This window comes from Pectinophora gossypiella, chromosome 15, assembly GCF_024362695.1.
Source record: "Pectinophora gossypiella chromosome 15, ilPecGoss1.1, whole genome shotgun sequence".
NCBI lineage: Eukaryota > Metazoa > Arthropoda > Insecta > Lepidoptera > Gelechiidae > Pectinophora > Pectinophora gossypiella.
Window position 1 is genome coordinate 1,175,332 of NC_065418.1, and position 14,580 is coordinate 1,189,911.

Here is a 14,580-nt window from a genome sequence, read left to right on the forward strand (position 1 = left end):
TACGTGTATACAGGGTGCTAGTGACATCGTAACGATCACTTCGAGTGATGATTCAGACCATGATTCCGAGTTGATATCAAATGGAATTCAAATCAAATCAAATACACTTTATTGCACAAAACTTTCCGACATTTTCCGAATTTTCCGACAGAAAATTCTATACTTCCATCTTGATATACGTGCCTTCCAAAAGCACGGATGATCAGCCTGTAATGTCCTAACCAAACTAGGGGTATCACAAAGTGATTTTTGTGATATGTCCCCACCGGGATTCGAACCCGGGACCTCCGGATCGTGAGCCCAACGCTCAACCACTAGACCACTAGAGTTGGTGTAGCATGATTGCTACTTTTTAGGGAAAAATTCCTATTTTTTTTTATTAGAGTAGGTTGGGGTAGGGTATTGGGTTTTTTAATATATTTGGTTTGACATAACAGTCTAATAAAACTAGCCATCGACAAAGAGGTAACTGCAAAGCAATTGAGCGCCTATAATGGCGATTATGAAACTTCCGCCGTAGTAACCCAATAAAGGCGTAATGTCTGACTGGATAATATCGCTTTAAAGATTAAGTTTATTTAAATTGAAGCCTGACCACAATAGGTGTTTATATTATAGTAATAAAATCAAAACGGAAATTGAGGAAATTAATTAAGCCAGACATTTTTTTTATTTATTGAGGAAAGCTAACAGCACGGAACCTTAAATAAGTAAGTACGTACAAACATAAGCTAGAAGCCAATTACAAGCTTCCACATATAGAACCTAATTAAATGAAGAGAGTTAGTATACTTACAATATAAAAAAATAATTAAATAATTAAATTAAACAATGAAATTAAATACTCACTGCTGAGATTTTTTTTTAGGTAAAATAATATATTTCGTGAACAGAATGATAGCACAAACAATTAGTAAAAATCAAATACAAGTAACTTAAAATAACTTACTTTAGACATTAAAATTACAAATAATTAAAACTATAATACTAAAACTAAATTAAAAAGCTCAATTAAGACGCTCGCAGCGTTGCCCCGTTGGATGGCGAGGGAAATATGCTGCTGAGATTACCAATATCAAATTAGTTGCTGTTGGTAGATTTCGATATAACATGTTTTTTGATGGTATATAAACTAAAGTTAAATACATCAATGCTGTCATCACTGCAGAGTCGATTGAATGTAGTAGTTGCTCTCAGAAGGAAGGAGTTTATAAAGAAAGAAAGAAACGTTTATTATAAAGGGACACCACAGTAACTTTTTTTTTGGCGTGACTTATTGTAGATTTGCCGCAGGTGGCATTAACTACTTGGCCGGACAAATGGGGAGCGCTGAAGGCTCTCACTCGGTACAATGTTTAAGACAACATGCCTGAGGGTGCCCAGTTGGGCGCGAACCTCGGCTCAGGGCGTCGTCTGAGAGGAAAAATATTTGAAAGAATTAAACGACCCTAGTGGATCGATAGCGATAAGCGCTGAATGAGGGAATCGTCGACCACGCCGGCGGGGTCGGTATCGGGGTCCTGAAGAAACCACAGTAACAAATATAAAACAAATAACAAATAATATATTTATTATAAAACACGGACTAACACATAACTTACTATCTAAACACATATATTTTTCCTATAAATAGTCCTAGCACTGGGGATCGTGAAAATTGGACGTGGATTAAGTAGTCTGCCCGGAGCGCTGAGCCCGACTTTAGTTATGTATTAACTTTATTCATGTTTATGTATATTCATATAAGAAAATTACATACATATATATTTATGACATAAAGATAATACAAAAAATTAAACGTTTTGTGTGCTTATTGAATATACCACCACCAAGCAATTCGTGCGTTGACTAAATTATACATACATAAAACATAAACAGCCTATATACGTCCCACTGCTGGGTACAGGCCTCCCCTCAATCAACCGGAGGGGGTATGGAGCATACTCCACCACGCCGCTCCACTGCGGGTTGGTGGAGGTATTTATTCGGCTAATAGCCGGGACCCTCGGCTTAACGTGCCCTCCGAAGCACGGAATCAACTTATTTTTTTCAGACAATCAGGTGATTCAAGCCTGTAAAGTCCTTACCAAACAAAGGACAGTTTCACGAAGTGATTTCGACATTGCCCCCATCGGGAATCGAACCCGGACCTCCAGATCGTGAGCGTAACGCTCTAACCGCTAGACCACGAAGGCTGAATTTAAAGATCGTTTGGAGACTAAATTATAAAGCGACAATATTCAGATGTCATGTGTGCCATTAAAATTCTCCTAAACAAATCGATCGTTTCGCGTGGCATGAAGGGGTATCGAATGTCCGCGTGGTCTAGTAAAGTGAGCCGGCGCGGCGGCTCGCGTTACTCAGGTCGCCGGTTCGATTCTCGTGCTACTTTCACCGCCCACTGAGCAGGTAGTTCGATATTTATGTCATTGCCTCGGCTGGTTTTATACGTGTTTGTTTTAACATGTTCATGTACCTACTGTTGTGAGCAGGTCGATCGGTTCCTGTTCAAGACCATGATTCATGATCAAGTATAAGGTTTACCGGTTTTAAACAGGAAGTTCCGTTGCCCAAGTTGTTGATACCGTCAGTACATATATTTACCACGCATATTTCCCACCGGGGGAAGCAGAGACTATGGTTTTTTTTATAATTATCTTGACTCACTACATACTATTTAAAAATATAAATTACCTACTTACATTTTATTTTTTTATTATTATTATAAACAATTGCAAAGTACATTATCATGTTTAGTACAGTACATCACAAACTTAAAAAGTTTTACCGTGCACTGTAGAGATATGATTTGCTTCTAGATGATTCACTGATGATTTGCAAACCGTGGTAGCGTAGTACCATTTTGAAGAACGCTTGACTCTCACTATGAGATCGGAGATTCGAATCCATCGCGGGCCTAAACCAATAGTTTTCGAATTCATGTTTAATAATAATTGATACATGTAATAGACTGGTTTCGTCTTAGCGGGTTGAAAGGTCAGATAGGCAGTCGCTTGGGGACGGGACCTGTCACATCTTCAGGTTAGGTAGGCGGACCCTGTGGAAACGGGATAACGCTGTAATGATTATTATTTTTATTAAAAAATAATAGTATTATACAAAAAAACTGAGTCATTAGTAAGTTTCTAAATCAACGCGCATCATGAGCCAGCGCAGCTTGTCACAGGTGTCGGTTTAACGACACTGTACAGTCATGAGCAATATCATGTACCCACTTTAGAACCCTGTCGCACTATCATATTTGACATTTAATGAGACTTACGGTTTAATTTGTCAAAAAAGTTTATGTGACATGGTTTCAAAGTGAATACATATTAGTACTCGTGACTGTACAACCGATATTGCACTTTATTTGAACAGCCATAACATCGTAATTCCAAGGAACGAACTTCGTTCGGCTTAACGTGCCTTCCGAAGCACGGATCGTCTTATTTTCGGACAATAAGGTGATCAACCTGTATTGTCCTAACCAAACTAGGGATCACAAAGGGATTTTTGTGATATGTCCCCACCGGGATTCGAATCTAGGACCACCGGATCGTGAGCTCAACGCTCAACCACTGGGCCACGGAGACCGTATTTGTTTATAGAATGTGAATATAATATTATTATGATTAGTCATCATCAGCATAGTTTCAGATCAAAGGTGACGATCAGTTTCGAATTTCGCCGCCATATTTGTCCGCCATTTTGTGGATTTCTAAACGCGGCGAAACGCTCGTTTAGAAACGTCATGTCAGTAAAATTGATAAGTATTTTAGAAAATTGCCAATAATGTGCCATTCGCGAATTCATGCGAATGTACATTTTTTTATTAAAACGCAAGTTGTGATTTCAACTTTATTTTAAAGAAAGTTCGATAGGTAAGCGCTTCCTTTATTTAACTGTTTTGTGTTTAATATGTATTTTGTGTTTTTTAATTTGCATAAAGCTTTAACTTCTCAATCAATCAATCAATAATACTTTATTGCACGACGACATATACAGAGGACATAAACATACGAATAAAAACATAAGTACAATAGGCGGCCTTATTGCTAAATAGCAATTTCTGCCAGGCAACCTTAGGGTGAAAGAAGTTGCAGCACGGGCTGGTGCAATAAACATTCATCACATGAATTATTCATATCAAATATTAATAAATTCTCATCACTGGATCAAACCATATAAGTACATGAGTGTATAATCATCAGATTATTACACACACACACTTATAAAGAATATACTACGTATACAACGGTAATTCTCCCCCCCCCCCGCACCAATTCGTATAGGGCACCTCCTCCCCCTCCCAGTCATAAGGACAGAGAGGAGTAAGGGGACGCACTTAGTGCATCTGCAATAATCATTAAATGTAGAATCAAAAAATCCTTAATTCTGATGCTTCTTTGTCATTTTTTTTTTTTGACGTGACTTATTGTAGATTTGCCGCAGATGGCATTATCTACTTGGCCGGACAAATGGGGAGCGCTGAAGGCTCTCACCCGGTACAACGTTTAAGACAACAGGCCTGAGGGAGCCCAGTTGGGCGCGAACCTCGGCTCAGGGCGCCGTCTGAGAGGAAAAATATTTGAAAGAATTAATCGACCCTAGTGGGTCGATAGCGATAAGCGCTGAATGAGGGAAATCGTCGACCACGCCGGCGGGGTCGGTATCGGGGTCCTGAAGTGTTTGGTGTCGCGAGCTGATTGGCTGCCTCTATGGCTAGAGTAATCGGGTCGTCGGGATCGTATATTACGTCCTTCGACTTCGTCATTTAAGGAACTTTTAAACTGAAAGCAGATCGTTAATTTCCGAGACATGCGTTTCGGGGGTATATGTGACCTAAACTGCATTGGGCTGATTTTCCCACTGAGTGCAACGTTATCCGGTCTTGTCACACGCCACAAGTTTTTGCAGATCAATAGGGTCTATTCAAAATCCCGCTGTCGTATCGATTGTCCCGCTTTCCCAACTCTGTGTACAGTTTAAAGTCGAGTCATTAAATCCAATTTCGACTGGTATTTTTGAAAGTGAAACTCCGTTTATGGCTAGTATGACTACCAGTTTGTCCAGTCCTGACGTGTATCGATGGTTTGTTTATCGATCACGAGATCGAAGATCAATAGACGTTGGCGCAGGTCAGGTATGTAGCACCTACCAAAGAGTAGAACAATCAATACACACAGGTATATAAAACATCATCCTGTTCCCCACAGTATTCGTTTACACAGATGATCATCATCATCATCATATCCGTAGCGTTATCCCGTGTTCACAGGGTCCGCTTACCTAACCTGAAGATTTGACAGGTCCGGTTTTTACAGAAGCGACTGTCTGTCTGACCTTGCAACCCGCGAAGTCAAAACCAGCCCAATACAGGTTATGTTAGGTCTACACTGATTACCACAAAAAAAACATATTTATTTTATTAATATTAACAAAAAAACATAACATAGCAACACATTGTTTGAGGTTTAGACCATTTATTATTTATTTACTTATTTACATTTCACGATTTTACAGTGCAGAAGCGCCAATGCGCCGTGGAACTTTAAATATAAACTTTCATAATAAATAATAATATAATTAGATATAAACATAACATACATAATTATTATAACCACCACACCACACACCACAGACACAGACAGACAGGTACATTACATTCAACACAGGACAGAAACCACACGGAAATCGATATACAGAATAAAAAAGAAAAAAAAACAAAACAAAAAGAAAACCAAGATCAAAAATCATTAAGAAAAAAAGAAAAAAAGTTAAATTGTTCTGTTTAAATACGTTATAATAGATTGTAGTATATGTTAAGGATCGATGGAGCTGGCAAGTTCCGAAAAATAAAGAGAAAAAAAAGAAAAACAAACCAAAATAATAATAATAAAAGTAAGTGTCCTAAATTTTCACACATCATTAATCATCTCGCAGAATGTTTTTCGGGAACGTAGCCTGGAAAGTCTTTTTTTTGACGTGACTTATTGTAGATTTGCCGCAGACGGCATTAATCACTTGGCCGGACAAATGGGGAGCGCTGAAGGCTCTCACCCGGTCCTGGAGTCTCTAATTAGATATTTGATATTCATATAGTTCGTGAGTAATAGTTATGAGTGGTTGTATGTCAATTACCAAATAACAAGTGAAAAGGAAGATTTCACATACATACATACATACATACATAAACTCACGCCCGTAATCCCTAATGGGGTGGGCAGAGCCACAAGTAATCAAAGACAACTTGCAGCCACTGTTGATACGAATTCCAAAGCTGGATATGATGAACCTTATGGTGATAAGGGATCAGCCTATCGCCCATAACATTAGTCCATCATGTTAGAGGACACAATCCCTCTGTCGGTTTTTACGACATGCCCGGGAAGAGAAGCAGCTGAACGTGTTCTATGTTTTTTATATTTCACATTTTCTATTTAATAGATAGATTAGATTTCTAACACCTTAATAATTATAATTGGTTCTTAAACGAGGCGAAGTGTCGATATCTATCAAGTTGTAAGTAGTAAGCCTCGTTTAGTAAGTTCATTTAATTTTAAACGACCATGATTAATTGATTAATACATTGTTGCACAGAGTTGAAATATCAGGAGTCTCATATCCCTGATTTTAACGCTAAATATATTAAATAATAAAATCGTCAACAGGATATCGCTCCATATCCAAGAAAAAGTTTTTTAGACGATGACCGAATGATACGTCACATTTCTCATTTTTAATACTAGTGAGTACCTACAATATATGATTATATTACTATATAAATCAGAAATCAGAATCATTTATTCAACGTAATTATCATGGATTAACTTGTTGATGGTCAATGTAACATTTTTGAATTTACGTCATTTCGCAAGGTGTTATGGCTGAGGAGAAGAAATGACAAGAAACTGCAACAGCAAGAAATCTTTTAAAAGCCAATGAGGGTATAACTAGAGGAACACATTCAATACCAGACATTTTTATCTTTTAGGTAGTCATTAATCTTATAATAAGCTTTTTTACATAAAGTAAGCTTCACTTGAGCTTTAAATTTATCTATGCCAGCATCTATGTCTTCAAATGACATTAGTCGGAAATAACACCTGCAGGGCCGTAGGTTGGTGCGCGGAACTAGCCGCCTCTACGGAACCTGTTCGATTGGAAAGCTTTCTCGAAGTCGGCCACGGCACGCGAGATGCGCGGGACTCGACCACGTGCGCGGCTCACATGCGCAAGCGCATTGTCATACTTTATTGCTTTCGGATATAGATAGAAAAGAATCGATCGACCTAATCTACATCTCTATGCTAATGAACGTCACAACACTAGAGTGTACTGATGACTAGAAGACTACTATTTACTTAAATAAGTCAGATGTAGAGACATCATCCATATCAGGGGTTTCTGGCAGCTCCTTATCAACCCTGACACCAGGTTTGATGAGATCGGTCACAGATCTCACAGCCCACACGAGAGACATTGCAACAGAACAGTAGGCAGTCAGTTATCAATATAATGACCTGCTACCCACGAAACGCAAACAAATTGACAACCACACGACAATTGAAGAGACGAACAATATATTGATTGATTGCTGTTTAAACTACCATTGAGTAACGCACGGGTCAAGAATAATTGAATCGAATTGATGAGAATGATGAGTCCAAACACGTCAAATCACAATGAGGCCAATCAAGAACTTAACCCTGACTAACATTGCGGCAGAAGTTGGGCAACCCAAACGCATTTTTGAAATAAAATAGAGCTCTATTGAGTTCTTAAAAGGTCACCTTAGAGTTGAAGATAATACCGTTACCATAAGGCCGCACGGCGCCTGTGCCCAAGCCCTTCGGACAATTCCTCTTGATATTAATACAGAATCATGATCTGAATCATCCCCCTTAGTATTCGTTGCCCCACTCCTCGCCAGCTATGTTTCTGACCCTTCTACCTAATTGGAGGAGCCTGCTGCCATTAACCGGGCACAAACCCTGGAAACCACGTGATATCAATTATCTACCATCCAAATAGGAATTCAAACACGTCAAGTCGAATTCAGTAGTTTAGAGCCACGGTGGTTTCTGATATAAATCAAATCAAATCAAATATACTTTATTGCACACAACATACAAAACAGATACAGTACAATCTGGCGGCCTTATTGCTAAGCAACAATTTCTTCCAGGCAACCAGTGGATAGGAAACATTATTACAATTTGGTGCGGGACAGTGCAACATCTAGTATAAAATAATAAATACTATAAATAAAAAAAAACAAATAAAAGTAAAATAAATAAATAAAATTGAAATATATAAATATAAATACATACATACATATACCCATTTATATCAGACGTATAAACAAAATAATTCGAGTGAAACGTGCCGATAACATAATACGTGACTTTGATATATGATCTATCCGTTTCTCGTGTGTTGCATTTACGCATATTACGCATATTACGGGGTCCCACCCCGTGATGCTTTTTAAAAAACAATTTTATTTACGCTAAAAAGATTTATTTAAAGAAAATGTATTAGAATTATACAAAACGTAGTTGCTATCCGAATTCCAAACCCGAACTAACGATTTCCCATTGAAATGAAACTTGATGGTTCCGGAGTCCTATTGCATTGACGTCAATGCAATAGGAATTGAGTATGCAGTTTTTATTTTATATGATTACCCTGTAATTTAATATATAACAACCCCCCGAATAAGATCGAACATCACCCTTAAAATGATGTGAGATTAAAATCAGATCGAACTTGGATTTCGGTTACATTATATTAAAAATTACTATATTAATAATAAGTTCTTATCGACGAAAATAATAAGTATGAATTTGAAGTTAAGGTGAGTGGTTTTGAGATGCAAGGATTATATTCCTTTTGACTGTGACTGGTGTCCTTATCTCATCTTCCGTGTCTGAGAAAGATTCCTGCACATTCGACATCACTACGGTCTGTGCTACTGGTTTGTTAGAACTCTTTTTATTGTGACATTGGTTAAATATCTGGACTAAGCATGTGGAAGGATTATTTCGACACAGACGTTTTCTACATCTATAAAGTAAATATAACAAAAATATTATTCCTAGGACATAGCTTAACGATATATAATGAATGCCATACTTTTGCATATGAGTTGGACTTTCGATACTATTTAATTCCTTTTCCAGGTAATCTAAATGCACACTAGCATGTAACAGTGAATCTAAGTTATCAATATTTGTAAGCTTATTATAAGGTAATTTTGACAATGTTTTGTTCAGTTTAGTCCTTTCACAACAATCATCGAGTATTATGTTAAAGTCAGAAATTGAGTTTGTTACATTGGAAATGTAGTTTTCAGTAATAGGATCGAATTGTAAAGTTTTGTAAAAAGCTTTACAGTTTTTTGGCAATTTTAAAATACCAATAGAAAACAAAATTTCATCATAACTGATAGGGTTGTTCTTACAAGTGATATGGCATTTGCCTGGTTCGGATTGGGCAAAGAGCCACCTATTATTACTTATCTTATGAAAAATATCTACATGTCCATGTAACAATTTAACTTCACAAGAATCGGGTAAATTTTGTACTACTTCGGTGATTAAGGTTGTTTCACACGTAGGATTCGCAATTGTCGAATATACGTTCGTTAACACGCACACGTAACACTTGCCACTGATCACTTTACACTTCTCAATATCTTTTATCGGTGAATAAAACATATGATCAGCTGTAATTGCTACATAAGAACTTGTAGGTGCAATAAGTACAAAAGTATCTGGTTTTGAAACGTCGTAAGGAACGGGTAAAGGGATTATATTAAATAGATTATAGGTTTGAGGTAAGACGAGCGGTATCTTGATTAACATAACTATTCTGTTAAGGTGATAATAACAAACGAGTTTAGAAATGTCTAATAGCTGATGAATGTTTTGTAGAGTTAGTGATACTGCCAACTCATGGTTTTTAGGAAGAGCATTCCTATGCTTATCTAACTCGTTATACAATTGATAAGGGCTAAGCACAGTAGGATGTAATATATTTAGCTTTGCAAAAAGGATAGCATTATTTACATCATCTATATCGAAAGATAATGTTAAAATTATAGCTTCTAAAGAATTGAACAAAGAACTTAATTGAGATTTTATTTCTAGCTTATCGTTAGAGTTACTAATCTTATTTAGCATATTATTCACGGTGTCCATATTCTTAAGTAGGTTTTGTTCGTTTTCATTGACCTTAGACATAGAATTATTAAAATTTGAAATAGTTGACTTAATTACATGTATATTGTCTTTCATTAGGTAAGACAACTGTTTTTCGTCTGTCTGTACCTGGTTAATTGCGTCAGTGAATTTAATCGCATCTTCATTGTCCACAGTGCCGAAAAAAGTTTTCAGGATGGAGCCCCCAAAATCAATGAGACCTCGTTTTTGACGTCGGGGTTGTTCATCGACAAGTAAGTATGATATAGAAGAAAATTTATTGACATTAGTTATATGTTGATTATGTAAAGCAGACAGAGAGTTAGTACAGTCTGTTTTTAGCTTTGACGATGAAAACGAATTGCAAAATAAATTTACTCTTTCGAATAAGAACTCCGCTTTATCTAAATTAGGTTTAATATGACTTATATCTAAATACGTAACGACATTCCATTCGCCGTTAGTGAATTTGACATCTAGAAGTTTGTCGAAGAAAAGTCCAGGACTATCTCGGATTTGTGAAACGAATTCACAAATAACCGGTGGTGCGGCCCTGGAATAGATAGAGACGCGCGTTATGTTACGGTGATAACGTTTGATCAGCTGCGAGTTTTATTTCGTCATAGTGATGACGTACATGTTTTCTATTTATAAGTAATGTAACGGTGTGGTGTCCATTTAGCTTAATGATTTGAAAAGGACCTTTCCACACCGGTGATAAGGCTTTATTTTGTTTGTGATGGCATTTAACGTATACCATATCGCCAATTTTATAAGTTGTAGGTTTAGTACGTGAATCATAATAGTTTTTTGAGCGTTCTTTTGAAGATATAATGTTTTCTTTAGCTTTTTGTCGGCTGTAACATAAGCGATAATTAAGGGCTCTGACGTAGTCGGTGTATGTATTATTATCTAGAGAGTCAATACTACTCGGGATATAAGGTTTAAAACCCAGCAAAAGTTCCATAGGCGAGAATCCTGTGGTGCTATGGACGTTTGTGTTATACGCAATCATAGCGGTAGGTAAATACAGATTCCACGTGTGCTGGTTTTCTCCAATGTAAGATCTTAAATACTCTTTAAGAGTCGAGTGGCTCCTCTCTAGAGCACCACATGTTTGAGGGTGATAAGGAGATGCATATATATGCTTTATACCGAACAACTTTTCTAATTGCTTAAATACATCAGAGCAAAAGTTAGTTCCCTGATCTGTGACTATCATTTTGGGAATACCTATGTGAGATATATACCGAACGAATAATCTGGCCGTTTCCTCGGCCGAGCATGTTTGCAATGGATAAGCCTGTGAATATTTAGTCAGGTCGTCTTGCAGTGTAAGAATGAATTTGAACTTATGTTCGTGAGTTTCAGGGAGAGGACCGACTAAATCTAGGAAGACCTTTTCGTTAGGCCTTGTGGCAGTCGATGTTATTATCATCGGCGCACGATTCACTTGGCGCAAAGGCTTATTTATTTGACACGAGCGACAATTTTTTACATAATCATCAATATCTTGGCGCATGTTTTTCCACCAGTATTGAGATTTGATTCGATCAAACATGCGAGATACGCCGGGGTGTCCGGCTGAGACAGAATCGTGATTTTCTTTTAAAATGTTTTTGACTTCACTAGGAGTAGGATATAGTATTGAATTTCGATAGATATTTACTTTGATTCCCGTATCATGGAATAGAAAAGATAGAATGTTGTAAATTTTAGTGTAAACTATTTTGTTAAAAGGATCGGAAAAATCTGAGATTGCGAATTCCTTTTCCTCCAAATACCAGTATTTGATCATATCTCTGTATTCGCGTAAGACATTGAATATATCCTTATAAGACATTTCGTCATAGTGATTGAGACGAATAAATAGATGAGTAAAGACATGTTTATCATTACTTGTGGAATAATAAGTGTTAAGTTCACGATCGATGTCTCGGATATTTGGTTCGCTTGTGGAGGAATTGATGATTTCTGTACAGTATGGGACAGATTCATCTAAGTCAATTGACGTTGGATAAGCTATCAGTTTACACTTAGCTTTAAGTAGAGATTGATTGTGTTCTTCAATGATTGTATTATAAGATACGTCTGGCTGACGGTTTATTTGTAAGAATTGTTCATAAGTTTCGGAAATAGAAGGACTCGGGTCATCGGACACGCGAGGTGATGAATTAGTAGAATTAGAATTAGAATTAGAAGGATTACGAGTTGAATCGGGATCTCCAAAATCATTTAGAGCGTTGACAGGGCAACGAGATAAAGCGTCTGCATTACAATTAAGTTTCCCTTGTTTATAAATTATTTCGTAGTCGTACTCCTCCAATTTTAGGCGCCACCTTATTAATCTAGAACCAGGGTCCTTGACATTAAAAAGCCATACAAGTGGCCTATGATCGGTGACGATTTTAAATTTTCGACCATATAAGTAAGGTCGGAAAGTCTTCACGCCGAAAAGGATAGCTAGAAGCTCCTTTTCTATTGTGGAGTAATTACCTTCGGCCTTGTTGAGTGTTCGAGACGCATAGGCAATGGGTTTATCCTTACCTATGTTGCCTTGCGATAACACGGCTCCGACAGCGTAGTTGGAAGCGTCGGTAGTGAGAATAAATGGTTCGTTAAAATTCGGATATTGGAGGAGGGGCGCAGATGTTAGTTTATTTTTTAGAATATCGAAAGATTGTTGTTGGTCGTATGACCATTTAAATTCTGCGTCCTTTTTAAGAAGGGAAGTTAAGGGTTTGGTGATTTTGGAGAAGTTCTCGATAAATCGTCGGTAGTAACCAACGAGGCCAAGAAAAGATTTAATGTCTTTGGCATTCCTTGGAATAGGGAAGTCTGTGACTGCCTTGATTTTATCGGGATTAGGTGACACACCTTTATCCGTGATTATATGGCCTAGATAAGCGACCTCGCGACGTAAGAATTCGCATTTATCTGGCTGTAGTTTTAAATTAAATTGACGAAGTCGGTCGAACACGAGTTTTAGTTTTTGAATGTGTGAATCGAGATCATGAGAATAGATTATGCAGTCATCGAGATAAATATAACAATGTAAACCCTGGAGCCCTGTTAGAACAGTGTTCATCAATCTTTGAAATGTTGAAGGGGCATTTTTCAGCCCGAAGGGCATACGGGTGAATTCATAATGTCCTGAAGTGCCATTTGTGATGACGGTGAAGCCGGTTTTCTCAGCGTCTTCCTTTTTAAGTTTTATTTGATGGAAGCCGCTGACGAGATCAAGTGTCGTAAAATACTTGGAGTGACCTAATTGATCGAGGATGTCCGTTATTAACGGAAGTGGATAGATCTCGGTAACGGTTGCGTCATTAAGCTTCCGATAGTCAATGACTATCCTCCACTTTTGTTTCCCTGACGCGTCCTTCTTTTTAGGGACTACCCAAACTGGAGCACTCCAAGGTGACATTGAAGGACGAATGATATTTTGTTCTAACATTGTTTTGATTTGGCCTTCAACTTCATCCTTATGGCATTCGGGAAAACGATAGGATTTTACATGGACAGGAGCAGAGTCCTTTGTATTGATTGAATGTTCCAGTGCACTAGTGAAAGATAATGGTTCTCCCTCCAGATGAAAGATATCTGTGTACTGAGAACAACATTCAAGTAGACGTTTGGATTCCTCATTATTAAGATGATTTGCTCGTATAAGATCGAGGACTTGTTGATTCCTATCGGAATGTAAAACGTGGACATTGTAAATGTCTTTAAAATTATCATGAGATGATATTTGTGTTGAAGACTGCTTATCATATGGAGTGAGATTCACGCGGTAATCTCGAATGATGATCTCTGATTCAGTAGTATTTAGAACAGATAAGTTAACTCGACCATTGGGTTTGAGAAGAACGATACAATTTGCAATATATACGCCGTCCGAAATAAAATGGTCAAGGACTAAACTTTCTTTAAGATTTTCGTACTCCTTTAGATCATTAGAAATTGAGCATTCGATTATGGCTTCTGATCGCGGAGGAATGGCATATGTGGGCCGATTGAAGCGGATTGGTAGAGAATGACCTCGCATATACAAACAGTTGCGAGAATATCTAATATCGACATCTAAAGTTTTAAGAAAGTCGTTGCCTAATATGCCATCGTAATTTAATTGAACATTGTCACTAATAGCATGAAACTTGAAATCGAAAGTTATAGTGGAAGGATTTTCGGATGACGTAATGCAATTGAAATTGATTTGGAATGACCCTAAGGTTTCACAATATGAGTCATCATCGCTAAGTCCCTTTAATTTAATTTTTTCGTTGGATAGTGAAGGTTTATTCGTAAAGTTTGCTAGTTTAGCTATGCTGACGGTTGAACCGGTGTCGATTAAGAAACATAAAGGGTGTTC

General features: G+C 37.4%; 1 protein-coding gene across 6 annotated transcripts in view; it reads left to right on the top strand.

The window, feature by feature from the left end:
- The window catches only part of LOC126373069 (disheveled-associated activator of morphogenesis 1), a 178,845-nt gene that overhangs the window by 84,931 nt on the left and 79,334 nt on the right, over nucleotides 1–14,580 (top strand). The window contains exon 1 of one of the 6 annotated variants that reach the window (XM_050019042.1): nucleotides 10,406–10,462. The exons of the other annotated variants lie outside the window; for them this stretch is intronic. The gene's annotated coding sequence lies outside the window, so the exon portion shown is untranslated. Of the gene's footprint in view, nucleotides 1–10,405; nucleotides 10,463–14,580 lie in introns of those variants that run through there. 6 annotated transcript variants of the gene reach the window in all.